The 13,225-nt window shown below is 39.6% G+C and overlaps 1 long non-coding RNA gene across 16 annotated transcripts in view; it reads left to right on the top strand.

The window, feature by feature from the left end:
- The window catches only part of LOC121677036, a 60,229-nt gene extending 47,731 nt beyond the window's left edge, over positions 1 to 12,498 (top strand). For 10 of the 16 annotated variants that reach the window (XR_006020704.1, XR_006020703.1, XR_006020701.1 and 7 more), the window contains 3 exons: positions 1,773 to 1,919; positions 2,588 to 2,742; positions 2,874 to 3,456. This is a non-coding gene — a long non-coding RNA (uncharacterized LOC121677036). Of the gene's footprint in view, positions 1 to 67; positions 572 to 1,772; positions 1,920 to 2,587; positions 2,743 to 2,873; positions 3,457 to 9,451; positions 9,508 to 12,362 lie in introns of those variants that run through there. The other 6 variants (XR_006020690.1, XR_006020695.1, XR_006020691.1 and 3 more) reach the window with 6 other exon arrangements.
- Positions 12,499 to 13,225: the final 727 nt, after the last annotated feature.

The following is a 13,225-nucleotide window of genomic DNA, read 5'->3' as shown; positions in this document are numbered from 1 at the left end:
CAGGAAGTGGAGGGGCGAGGTTTGCACTGCTCAGCTTGAAATAGGAATCTATTAGCTTGTGTCCTAGGGCTGGAAGCCAACTCCCTCTGCAGGTTCAGGTGAGAAAACTCTACAGTCCATGGTTCTGTTGGTGTCTGTATGGAAGTCACGGGACCCGAGTTGGCATCTACAGTTGTTGTAGTTGTCTGCAGTCGCCATCTTCCGCCATGGCTAAGAATCATGGGAAGGAAGCGCTGCTCAGTGGCTCTGTGAGTTGTGAAGCTCCATCCTGATGATGGCAGTAGAGCTCCATGAGTGAGACTGGTGAGCATTTGTCTCCCGCCCTTCCAGTCTGAAAAAACGCCACCCAGAGACAAAAGGCCCAAAGAAGATTGCCCTGTGGAATTTTGTCTACTTCTAAGAACTAGTGTCTTGTTTTTCTTGTTCAGTCAAATTGAGACCTACATTTAGCAGAAGATATTTCTTTCATTATGACATTTCGTTTTTACCCTTGCCTGACACTGAAGGTTTTCTTACACTTTTGGTCCCGTTAATTTCTTGTTGGTTTTGCATAATAAAGTTATGCTGAGAGATTGGCAAGCGAAGGATTATTCTGTTAACTCCTGCAGTGCCATGGATACAGATGAGGGGATCATTGCTTACACAGCATGTCCTAGACATTTGAGTTGGTTTTTTGTTTATTTTGTTTTGCTTTTCCCAAGAAAGGGTTTCTCTGTAGCTTTGGAGCCTGTCTTGGAACTAGCTCTTGTAGACAAGGCTGCCCTCGAACTCACAGCGATCTGCCTGCCTCTGCCTCCAGAGTGCTGGGATTAAAGGCCTTTGCCACCACCACCCGGCTGGCATTTAAGTTTTATGTCCTGCTACGAGTGACTGTGTGGACAAACTAATAGACACACAGTTTATGCCTAATATTGGAAGAAACATCCATGGCAGTAAATCTTACCTATCGGGATAGAAATGCGGAGAAAGATACTTAACAGGGAGACCTGTTTACATTGCTGTAATAGTTTTATTAATCATTTTACTGAATGATTTTAATGCATGCGAATCAATGTTTTCAATGCATTCGAATCAATCGTAAATATCAAATGTTTCAGTGATTTGATGTAGCCTGCGTACTTCAGATTCCACCATTTATTAGAGAAAAAATGAACTTTCTAAAGCCTTCTTCTAGAACCTGTACAAAATCTCTATGTTGTGTTCCCATGTTATGTGCTAATCAACTTTATATAACTCCAAAGTGAGATACTTTTAAATATTATGTCATCTTAATAATAATAGAAATTAAACCCAAACAAATTGGATTCTGACCAAACAACCGAAGAGAAAAAGGAGTTAACTAGGCTGAGGTGGTGCTCAACTTTAATTCCTGCACTCTGGAGGCAGAGTCAGGCAAATTTCTGTGAGTTCAAGGTCAGCCTGTTCTAAAATGCAAGTTCCAGGGCAACTAGGACTGTTACACAGAAAAATCCTGTCTCAAAAGAAGCAACAAAACCAAACTGAACTAAAACAAAACAAAAAAGAGAGCTAAAGAAACACTTACACACAGAGACACAGTTTGTACAAAGCGGAATACCACAAAAAAGAAAACTGAAAAGCAGTGTATGTGAATGTCTGTGTGTATGTATGTATGTTGTATATATGTGTATAAACATACATATCTGTAAGATTTTCTGTTTTTGTTTTTAAATCTTCTGAGATCATTATGAGACAGATCCAGCTTGCTGGTTTCTAGATTTGATTGACTGGCTGCATTTTCTTATTCTACATAGAACCGGAGCCTAATATTTATCCTCGAGCACAAGACAATCCTACACTAGCATAGGCACTGGAGGTAGAATGCAGATGGAGAGGAGGAAACTCAAGGCTTGATCACTGACTGACCACTGATTGCTTCAAAACAGAGGAGCCCTGAGAAGGTGGGCGCCTCAGCTCTGCATCTCCTTCCCCTTTAGGTCCTGCTTCAAACAGTCCCATGTCCTTTCCTTCTTCCCTTCTTTTGATTTGTCTTTAGTATTTTGATTGTGGTTTTTCATAAAGGAATAGATTTAGTGGCTGTGGTACTCAGCTAAAATTAAAATGGAGGCTAAGCTGACAGTAAATCACTTTTGCTCTCTCTGAAGTAGAAGATAGGGCTGCCACAGTTGCTGGACTCTGCTTTTCTTTTTTGTATTTTAATTTTTTTCAAATCTTTCCTTGCAATGGGTCAACACTGCCATCATGTGGAAAGTGTTTCAAACATTTCCTTGTGCATGTGCACATTGCTTACTCAGTGCTACTTCTTGGCATTTTGAAGGTGAGGGTCAGTGAGAGGGGACTCTTATTTTTGGCCTCATACCATTTCCTTTTTCTGTATGCAGGCTGAAATCATGATTCATTTTAGAGCCTTAATGTAAACTTGATTGAGGGCCCAGTTACTAGTGCACAGCTGTCATGAGATCAGGAACAGGATGTGAAGGGGCGGGGTTTGCACTGCTCAGCATGCAAAGGGAATCGATTAGCTTGTGTCCTAGGGCAGGAAGCCAACTCCCTCTCCAGGTTCTGGTGAGAAAACTCTACATCCATGTTTCTGTTGGGGCCTGAACAGAAGTCACGGAACCCGAGTCTGCCCCTACAGTTGTTGTAGTTGTCTGTAGTCACCATCTTCCGCCATGGCTAAGAATCATGGGAAGGAAGCTCAGTGGTGCTGTGTCTTATGAAACTCCATCCTCATGATGGCAGTAGAGCTCCATGAAGGACCTGGTGAGCATTTGTCTCCCGCCCTTCCTGTCTGAAAAAACGCCACCCAGAGGGACAAAGGACCCAGAAAAGTGGGTGCTTTGAGGTTTGCCTAGATGTGAGTCATTGGCAAAGCATTTTGTTTTGATTTTCAGATGAAGGCAAACTGAGGCCTTAATCTAGCAAAGGTAATGGAACTGTTCAACCTTACTTCTGTAGCATATTTACCCTGTCTTTATAATTGTTTTATAACAATTTTTTTAGTTTTGTTTAGTCCAGGCATCTAGCGCTATTTAAAGTTTTGGTAGTATTTATTTTCTGTAATTTTTGTGCAATGAGGATGTTCTATGAGGTTTAGGAGCAAAGTTCCTTGAAGTTGGCATGTGCAGGGCAGTGGCTATCAATGATGTGTTGAATGCTTGGGTTCCATGTCCTAGACTAGGGGTGGGGTGGGCTGAGGAGCTACTTTCTGTATAGGCCTTGCAACAGAACATTACTGATTTCTAATATTATAAGAAATATCCATGATTGCTGTTTTCACAAATAATATGATTAAAATGGTATTGTAGAAAACAATGGGATATAATTATTATAGTTTAATAATGTTATTAATGTTTTCCTGAGTGTTTTTCATGTGTGTGTGAATCTATATTGGAGGCCAAGACAGTTCATTGGAAAATAAAATGGTTTTAGTGATTTGATGTTGGTAATGGACATCTGATTCCTCTAGTCATTAGAGAAGTAAAATTAGTCTTTCTAATGACTTTATTAGTCATCTGCAGGTAAAATCTCATTGTATTAAAGTATTATATCTTAATAAAACTGTCTTTTCTTCTATAACTCTTAACTTGAAGCTGGATTATAAACTTTACAGCAATTATAACGAAATAGGAATTGTGCACACAAATTTAAATCTAGTTTCCCCATATGAGAAAGATAATACGGTTTTTGTCTTTCTGAGCTTACCTTATTTTATTTGACATTTTTGTCTCTATTTTCCTTCAGTTCACGATTTTGTTTACTTTCGTGGCTGATTAAAATTTCACTCATCGTGTAGACTATATTTTCTTTCATCTGTTGATGAGTATTTATGGTTGTTCCATTTCTTAGCTGTAGGCCATGATGCAGCAGTAGCATGGATGTGCAAATATCTTTTATAGCAGAGCGTATAGTCCTTTGAGGATATAAGGACAAGTAAGATCAAGTCATCCTTTACTTTGGTTTTTTGCCTGATGCTGATGTTATTATGACCTAACTTCATTGTAACTGTACCAGAGATATAAGGTGAGCTTCAAGGGTCTAGTTAGCTAGTTAGCAATTAAGAGCATGTAGAGACCTCAGGATCAAGACCCATCATGTACATGGTAGCTCACACCTATCTGTAACTCCATTTCCGCAGCATGAGATTCCCTCTTCTGAGTTCTTGTAATAAAAATACTCATTTGGTGTACATACATTCTTAGAAGCGAAACAATGATACATAGAAATTTTAAAATGAAATCAACATGCATTGTTTCTCATTTGTGGCTTAGTAGATTGCTTCCCCTGCCTATCACATAGGCCACTGTGTTGTACTGTCAGTCCTCAGCCACCCATACTATCAAGTCAGTGAATATCTAGGAGCAATCCTGAGGAATGTCTAAATGGTAGAGGTATGCATGATTGAAAAGTTTTAAAAAGATATATGTCTCATAGCTTATTTTAAAAATGTTTAATATCTTATAGTTTATCTTAAGATATGTCTATTATTTTTATGTACATTGAAACTGAAATAATACAGAGATTTCTCTTATCCAGTGTCTTCAGCATGTACTGAGTTACAGTGAATGAAAGCATTTACATTAAGGTATTGTGGATGTGTGCTACATTATTAACTATGTTTATCGTGATATAGGATAGTCAGTGAAGAATCATGGGAAGGAAGCGCTGCTCAGTGGCGCTCTGAGTTGTGAAGCTCCATCCTGATGATGGCAGTAGAGGTCCATGAAGGAGCCTGGTGAGCATTTGTCTCCCGCCCTTCCTGTCTGAAAAAACGCCACCCAAAGGCAAAGGCCCCAGAAAAGATGACTGCCCTGAGTATTGCCCAGCTCTGAATACTTTGAGAAGTATTTGCAAGTGTATCTTGTTTTCTGCATTTAGCCAAACTGAGACATAAATTTAGCAAAGAAGTTAGAACTCATTTTGTTATGGAGAATATTTCCCATTTCCATCTCTATTACCCCCCGATTTTACCCGTTCTAGATACTTGTGGTGTTCTTACAATTCTGGTCCCATTAATTTTTTCAGGATTTACATACTACGATTATGCTAGGAGAATTGGAATCAAGGGATTATGTTACCCTGTTAGTGCAATGGAAATAGCTGAGGGGTTCATTCCTTGCACAGCACGCCCTAGGCCACTGACTTTCAATCATTCCCTCTCGGCATAGGGTAATGCATATATAGTTTACTATTGGAAATTTCCCTGTTCATAATATTTAGAGTTTTACATTCATGGAAGTAAATCTTATTTATGAGGATGGACTTGTAGAAAAGAATCAATGGTAATAATGAGATCTTTCAGCAGGTGGCATGTGCCTGGTACTAGTGACACAAAACTTTAATATCGGCACTGGGGAGGCAGAGGCAGGAGGATATGTGAGCCCTAGGCCAGCCTTTTCTACAGAATGAGATCTGAGATAGCCAGGACTATACACAGAAGCCCTGTCTAAAGCAAAACAACACCAACAAAAATGAAATCTATTTATTTTGCTGGAATTATTTTATTAATCATTTTACTGAATATTTTCTGTCTTTGCAAATGTTCTATAATAATAATAATAATAATAATAATAGTTGTTGTCATTATTATTTGGGTTTTGTTTTGAAGCAGGGTTAGTTTATATAAACATCCTAAGTGTCCTGGAACTCACCTAGCAGACCAGGCTGCTTTCAAAGTCACAGAGATCCCCTGGCCTCGGCCTCCCTGGTGCTGGAATTAACGGCCTGCACCAACAGCAACACCACCTATTGCTGGCTCGAGAATCCATTCTTGAGGCCAAGAAAATTAACGGTAAACATCACTTGTTTTCAATGGTTTGATGTGGCCCGTGTAGTTCAGATTCCAGTGTTCAGAGAAAATTGCCATTTCTGAAGCCTGATTCGAGTACCTGTACTCAAGTCTTCATATTGCATCCACATATTATTTATTAATGAACTACAAATACTCCTATAACTCCAACATCAGGTAGTTTTATACATTATAGGATCTTATTAGGAAATAAACATCTAATGAATAGTAATAAAGTAAATAACTAAGCAATGGACTAAGACAAAACAAATGAAAAAGAAAAGGAGCTAAAAGAGACACAGAGACACACAAGTGCACACACAAGAAGTTCACAAAATCCCAAAACAGGAAGCCATAGTATATAAAACAGAATATGTAATTTTTTTGGGGGGGGGGGTGTATGTGTGTTTGGTTTTTTGAGACAGGTTTCTCTGTAGCTTTGGAGCCTGTCCTAGAACTAGCTTTAGTAGACTAGTCTGGCCTCGAACTCACAGAGATCCGCCTGTCTCTGCCTCCCGAGTGCTGGGATTAAAGGCGTGCGCCACCACCGCTCAGCTTGTGTGTGTGTTTTAAATGCCCTGAGATTATTATGAGAGAAAGAACCTCCAAATCTGTCATTGAGTTCATTTTGTATTGGCCATCTACTGTTAGGCATGGGGCCCAGGCCTTAAAGTTTGTTTCACCAGTGTGCTTCCCTTGAGGAAAGCGAATTTTGCATTTCCAACTGGTTGTCAATGGGAAATAGTTTTTGGTTTAGGTTTGGAATTGTGTGTCAACTTCTCCCCATCTTGAGCAGTCCCATGAAGGCCTTGTGCATGCTGCCTCAGCGTCTGGGTTGATATGTGTTGTAGCCGTGTTGTGTCCAGAAGGCCTTAGCGGTGTCCTCCATCCCCTCTGACTCTTAAACCACTCTATCGATCTTCTCTTCTGAGAGTTCCTGAGCCCTGGTGGTAGTGGTGGGGGAAGGATTTCATGGAGACTGTTTTTTTTTCTCTTGCTTGCCTTTCCTTCCTTCCTTCCTTCCTTCCTTCCTTCCTTCCTTCCTTCCTTCCTTCCTTCCTTCCTTCCTTCTTAGGGTTGAGTATTTTAAAGTTTGTCACTTTCTGCATATTGTATGACTGTTGGTCTCTGTTTTTGTTCGCATATGCTTCAGAAAGAAGTTTCTCTGATGTTGACTGAGTAAGGTCCTGATCCCTTAAGGGAAGACTTTCTAAGGAGAGACAGGCAGCACCTTAGAGGCTGGGACAGGACCCACTTATTTTGAGGCCTGAGAAGGTGGGTGCCTTAGCTCTCCATCTCCTTCCCTTTCCCTCCTGCTTCGATCAGTTTCCATGTACTTTCCTTCTTCTCTCCTTTGGATTTTTGTCTTTAGTGTTTTGATGGTGGTTTCTGATGAGGGAACAGAGCTACTAGCTGTGGCATTCAGATAAATTTATTTATTTATTTTTCATTCAGATAAATTTAAAATGGAGGCTAAGCTGTCAGTAAATCACTTTTGCTCTCTTGAAGGAAGGAGGCAGGGCTGCCAGTTAGTTGCTGGACTCTACTTCTCTCTTGTAGTTTTTTTCATACAGGAAAGGCGGGAGCAGTGCAGTCCATGACTCTTGCCGTCTTTGCATTGGCCAACACTGCCACCATGTGGAATGTGTTTCGTTTATCCTTGTGCATGCATGCACTGCTACCTCAAGTCTTTTTCTGACCGTTTTTGAAAGTTGGGGTCAAAATGATTCTCAAATGGCCGCCTCCTTCCTTGTCCCACTTTTTCTTTGTGAAGGCTGACTGGAATCATGGGATCCTTCAGAGTCTTAATGTAGACCTTAGTGACTGAGGGCCCAGTTAGTAGTGTAAGTCATGTGGTCCAGAAATATGAAGCGGAGGGGCAGGGTTTGCACTGCTTCCTTCTTCAGGTTCTGGTGAGAAAATGAACAGTGTATTTCTGTTGGAGCCTGAGAAGTTGAGAAAGGTCAAGGAGGAATCCACAGTTGTTTTAGCTGGCTTGTAATCTCCATCTCCCGCCATGACTAGGAATTATGGGAAGGAAGCTCAGTGGTGCTGTGAGTTGTGAAACTCCATCCTGATGATGGCAGTAGAGCTCCATGAAGGACCTAGTGAGCGCTTTTTCTCCCGCCCTTTCTTTTTGGAAAAAACGCCACCCAGAGACAAAGGCCCCAGAAAAGATGGCTGCCTGGAGTTTTGCCCAGCTGAGTACTTTGGAAATTTAGCCAAGGCTGTAGGAATGTTTTTCATCTTTTATGGAAGATGTTTCCCATTTCACTCTTTTTCACTTTTTTAGCTTCTTAGCATAATTAAAATTTTCTGGTACTGTTTTTCTTGTTATTTTTATGCCGTAAAGTTTTTCTCTGAGATTCAGAAGGAAAGTAATATGAAGTGAATTCATGCAGGTCAGTGGCTCTTCCTGAGTGATCCAATAATTGGGTTTTATGCCCTAGGGCCTGGTTTTGAGCCTCAATTTTGACTGCCCTTAGTTTTCCTATGTTGCAATTGTTTTAGTAGTATTTTATTTTTGTCTCGTGAAATCAATCTAAGGCATAACTGTAGTCATTCTCTTCCAACTCATTTTCTTGTGTTATGTAGAATATTCCTATTTCCTTGTTTTAACCGTTCATTTTCACCCGTTTTAGGTACTTAATGACGTCCTTAAAGGTTATGCAATATTTATTTGCTTTAATTTTCAAACAATAAAGACGGGTTTAGAAACAAAGTTAACTTCTCCCTTCCTCTCGCCTTTCTGTTGACCTTCTGTCATGTTGATATCCAGTTATGCCAGCACCATTTGTTAAACATTCTTCTTTCCATTTTATGTATGGTTAATATGTGGATTAATACCCGGGTCTTCTATTTGGTCCCATTGGTCCTCCTGTCTGTTTATGCCAATACAAGGCTGTTTTCAGTACTGTAGCTCTGAAGTAGACTTTGAAGTTGGGTTGTGATGCCTCCAGAAGTTTCTTTATCATACAGGATTATTTTGACTATCTGGGTTTTTCTGTTTTTCTACATGAAGCTGAGTACTGTTCTTTCGAGGTCTGTGAAGAATTTTGGTAGAATTTTGATGGCTTTTGCATTGTATTGGTAAGATTATCACTTTTTACTATGTTAACTCTATCTACCCAAGAGCATGCTAGATCTTGGCATTTCTTCAATTTCTTTCTTCGAAGTTTTAAAGTTCTTGTCATAGCGGTCTTTCTCTTGTTTGGTTATTGTTAGCCCAAGGTATTTTTTTTTTTTTTTGTTTTTAGTTAATCTTGTATCCTGCTACATTACTGAAGCTGTTTATGAGTTGTAGAAGTTCCTTGGTAGAATTTTTGGGATCACTTAAATATACTATCATATCGACTGTGAATAGTGAGTTTGACTTCTTTTCTGATTTGTAACCCCTTGATCTCCTTTTGTTGTCTTATTGCTCTATCTACGACCTCAAAAACTCAAAAACTATATTGAACAACCTTGAACAACCTTGTCTTGTTCCTGATTTCAGTGGGATCACTGTGAGTTTCCATTTAGTTTGATGTTGGCTGTTAGCTTGTTGTATATTGCCTTTATTATGTTTAGGTATGTTTCTTGTATCCCTGCTCTTTCCAAGACCTTTATCATGAAGGGATGTTGTATTTTGTTGAAGGCTTTTTCAGTTTCTAATGAGATGATAATGAGGTTTTTATTTTTCAGGTTCTTTATATGGTGGATTACACTGACAGATTTTCGTATGTTGAACCATCCTGGCATCTCTGAGATGATGCCAACTTGATCATGGTGGATGATGTGTTCTTGGATTCTGTTTGCCAGTGTTTTACTGAGTATTTTTCCATCAATTTTCATCAGTTTTATTGGTCTGTAATTCTTTCTTAGTAATATTTTTATGTGGCTTGTTTATCAGGGTAATTATAGTGTCATAAAAAGTTTGGCAATGTTCCTTCTGTTTCTATATTGTAGAATAATTTGAGGAGTATTGGTATTATTTCTTTTGATAATTTTGTAGAATTCTACACTGAAACCATTTGGTCCTCTTTTTTTTTTTTTTGGTTGCGAGACTGTTAACGACTGTATTACTGTAGCAGTTATAGTTCTTTAATTTATCTGGTTTTGATTTAATTATGGTACTTGATATTTATCTAGAAAGATGTCCATTTCCTTTAAATTTTCCAATTTTGTGAAGTACAGGTTTTTGAATGACCTAATGATTCTCTCTCTGGATTTATGCCATGTCTGTTGTTATGACCCTCTTTTCATTTCTGATTTCGTTAATTTTGACATTCTCTCTCTGGAACCCTGCCAATCTTAATAATTTAAAGAACTCTGCTCACTCAAGAGCCTGCATCTAATAATCTGTACCACAAACTCATGTATTGCATTCATGTATAATAGGGTAATAAAACAGTCTATGCACCTATAATTTCAACTTGTGTTGGGCTTTAAAACTTCAATTTGTTTTAATCTGTGGTGTTTATTCACTGACTTTTCTGTGTAGTATTAGGGTTTGTAATTTATTGTTTCTCGTCATAGGTCATGGCATCTCTGTGTGTCCTTAATTAGTTGTCAGTCTGTTACATTGTCCCTTCAGGTCAGCAAACCTATGATTATCCTCCTCGAACACTTTTCTGGTGGGAATCACTGGGAAGTGCTTGCATGCACAGCTCTAAATATAAAATTTTCTGGTAAGAATTTAAGAGAAGTACATGAGAAAAAAAGGCTCCAGGGGTGGCTCAGCAGTTAAGAAAAAGCACATGAGTTTGGTTTGGTGTACTGGCTTGTTGTATCTGCCAACTTGACACAAGGTAGAGTCATCAGAAGAAGGAGCCTCAGTTGACGAAATGCCTCCATCAGATCCAGCTGAAAGGCATTTTCTCAATGAGTGATCAATTAGGGGAGGGCCTAGTCCATTAAGGATGGTGCCATCTCTGGGCTGGTGGTTCATAGTTCTATAAGAAAGCAGGTTTAGCAAGCCAGTAAGCAGCACTTCTCCATGGTCTCTGTATCAGCTCCTGCCTACTGGTTTCTGTCCTTAATTCCTTCGGTGATGGACAGCAATGCTGGAGTGTAAGCCTAAGAGGCCCTTTCCTCCCCGACTTGCTTTTTGGTCATGATGTTTCATCATAGCAGTAGAAAATCTTAACTAAGACAGATTGTATTTGTTATTTATTGGATGTTAGATCTAAGAGACAGATGGCCAATGTGTGGCTATTTTGGGCACAAACCAGTCTGAGGTAAATTGTTATTGGGCCCTGGGCCTTCAACATTCCAGCTTCTTCCCATTACTGTAGTTCTTATCAGCTTTAGTAGACACAATTTTTTTTTATTTTACAAATTCTTGTTTAGCTCATGTAAACCCTGTCTCCTCAAATCTTTAAGAACTATAGGTGTGAAGTATAAAACCTCTTAGAAGCTATTAACTTACAGGCCCAAGATGCTCTCCCCATCTTGTTGTTCCCACCTCTCTGGTGTACCCACCAATGTATTTCATACTTGCCTTGATTTATGATTTTTTGCTGTAAAGCTATAAAAATCCTGTGAAACTGCTTCCACGTTGGAACACAGAATCTGGAACAAACTCAATTTATGTTCACAGGCCACTGTCACTCAGAATGACTCCAGAATAAACTATTTCTTGTTCTCTTTAAGATGGGAGTTGTGTGTCAGAGCTGGGCAGTGGTGGTCACACCTCAAATCACAGCACTTGGGTGGTAGAGCCAGGCTGATCTCTGTGAATTCGAGGCTAGCCTGGTCTACAAGAGCTAGTTCCAGGACAGGCTCCAAAGCTACAGAGAAACCCTGTCTTGGGGAAAAAAGAAAAAAGATGGGAGTTGTGTATTTTATGTTGACATGGTGGCATAAACATGTTATCTCAACACTTTGGGAGGTTAAAACAGTTGAATCCTTATAATTTGAGGTTCACCTGAACTACCTAGCTATGTCAAATTAAATAGTAAGTACTATTAGCCTATGTAAGTCCCAGCGCTTGCCTGGGTCTGTCACTCCACCTACTCTTTATATATATCTGCTTCAAAAGAAAAAGGGCTGGGTTCGTATCTCTGTGGTTGAGTACTTGATTGTTTTGTTAGAGGTACTAGGCTCAATCCCCAGTATCAAAACGGGAATAAATATATACATAAATCAAGGGTTGGTGATATAACTCAGTGGTGAAACATATTTTAAGACTGTTTCTTTAAATTAATAAAGGGCCTAGATTAATTGTTTGAGCCTCAGTACTGCAAACTGGCCAGGTGTGTGTTGGGAGGCACAGGATCACTGGAAAACAGTGCTTGAATACACATAAATGAACAAGTAAAAAGCTCTTAGATTTGTGATTGTTTACAGATGTTCCAAGGGTTCAAGTGCTTTCTCTTTACTTTTTCCTTACTTACTGGAGAAATATCACCGAGTTAATTATGCCTGAATGCACAGCAATGCAGAGAGAATTTATCCAGGCAAAAGATGATGAGAGGTGGTTTTTGATCTTTGGCTTGAATTAGGAAAAGCAAAAGCAAAAGCAAAATGGTGGCCCTGTAAGCTAACTCACTAATTCTGGACAAAATGGTTGACAGGCATTTCTCTATCTCTTTGTTCTTTTTTTTTTTTTCAGACCAAATGGGCGGGAGAAAAGGATGCAAGATGGCGCCACTGAGCTTACCTAGAGCACTACTGCCCCCCGGAGGAATTAGTTTTAACAGATGCAGCACAGTCAAAGTTTCTTTCCCATAAGCCCCAGCCTGGAAGAGGACTGAAGAGACAGCAGAAAACAGGTATACCCTGGAAGCTGGTGCAACTCCTCATAGAACCTGGAGATCGAGGGACCTGAACTCCGGGTTGGGATACTGAAAGTGTTCTATCAAGTTTGGACTTGAGAATTGGAAAAATACCTCAAAGACAAATGCAAACTCTCCACAGTCTAGATGGCTCCTGGGATAGAGAGTGAGACTGTGTGAGACAGGGTGGGTGGTGGTGGTTTTTGCCTTTAATCCCAGTACTCATGAGGCAAAGGCAAACAGATCTGTGTGTTTTCGAGGCCAGCCTGGTCTATAAGAGCTAGTTTCAGTACAGGCTCCAAAGCTACAAGAGAATCCCTGTCTCAAAAAAACTTAAGGCAGCCTTGTGGGGTATGGTCATGGTGGATGTGGAAGGGTATGTTTGCGTGTAGGAAGGGAGTGTGTGGAGGGCATAGGTGTGTGTGTGTGTGTGTGTAGGAATGAGGTAGAAGGGATGTCCTAGGGTGTGGGAGACATCAGTTTGAGCCTTAAAATCCCAATGAACATTTTTTTTTGTAACAGAAATAGAATAGGTAATCCTAAATTTCATTTGGAATTTGAAGATGAGTAATTGATACTGATTTTCACATATGAAAATCAAGCAAGCCCCATACTTTATTACTCTTTCAACTATCTTTTCAACTAAAATACAGAAATGTTAATATAAATCTATGCCCACAGTTAAGGAGATGCCTGAGTT

Source organism: Arvicola amphibius, chromosome X (genome assembly GCF_903992535.2).
Source record: "Arvicola amphibius chromosome X, mArvAmp1.2, whole genome shotgun sequence".
Classification (NCBI taxonomy): domain Eukaryota; kingdom Metazoa; phylum Chordata; class Mammalia; order Rodentia; family Cricetidae; genus Arvicola; species Arvicola amphibius.
The sequence above is the reverse complement of the archived record's forward strand: the minus strand, read 5'-3'. Positions and strand labels throughout refer to the sequence as shown.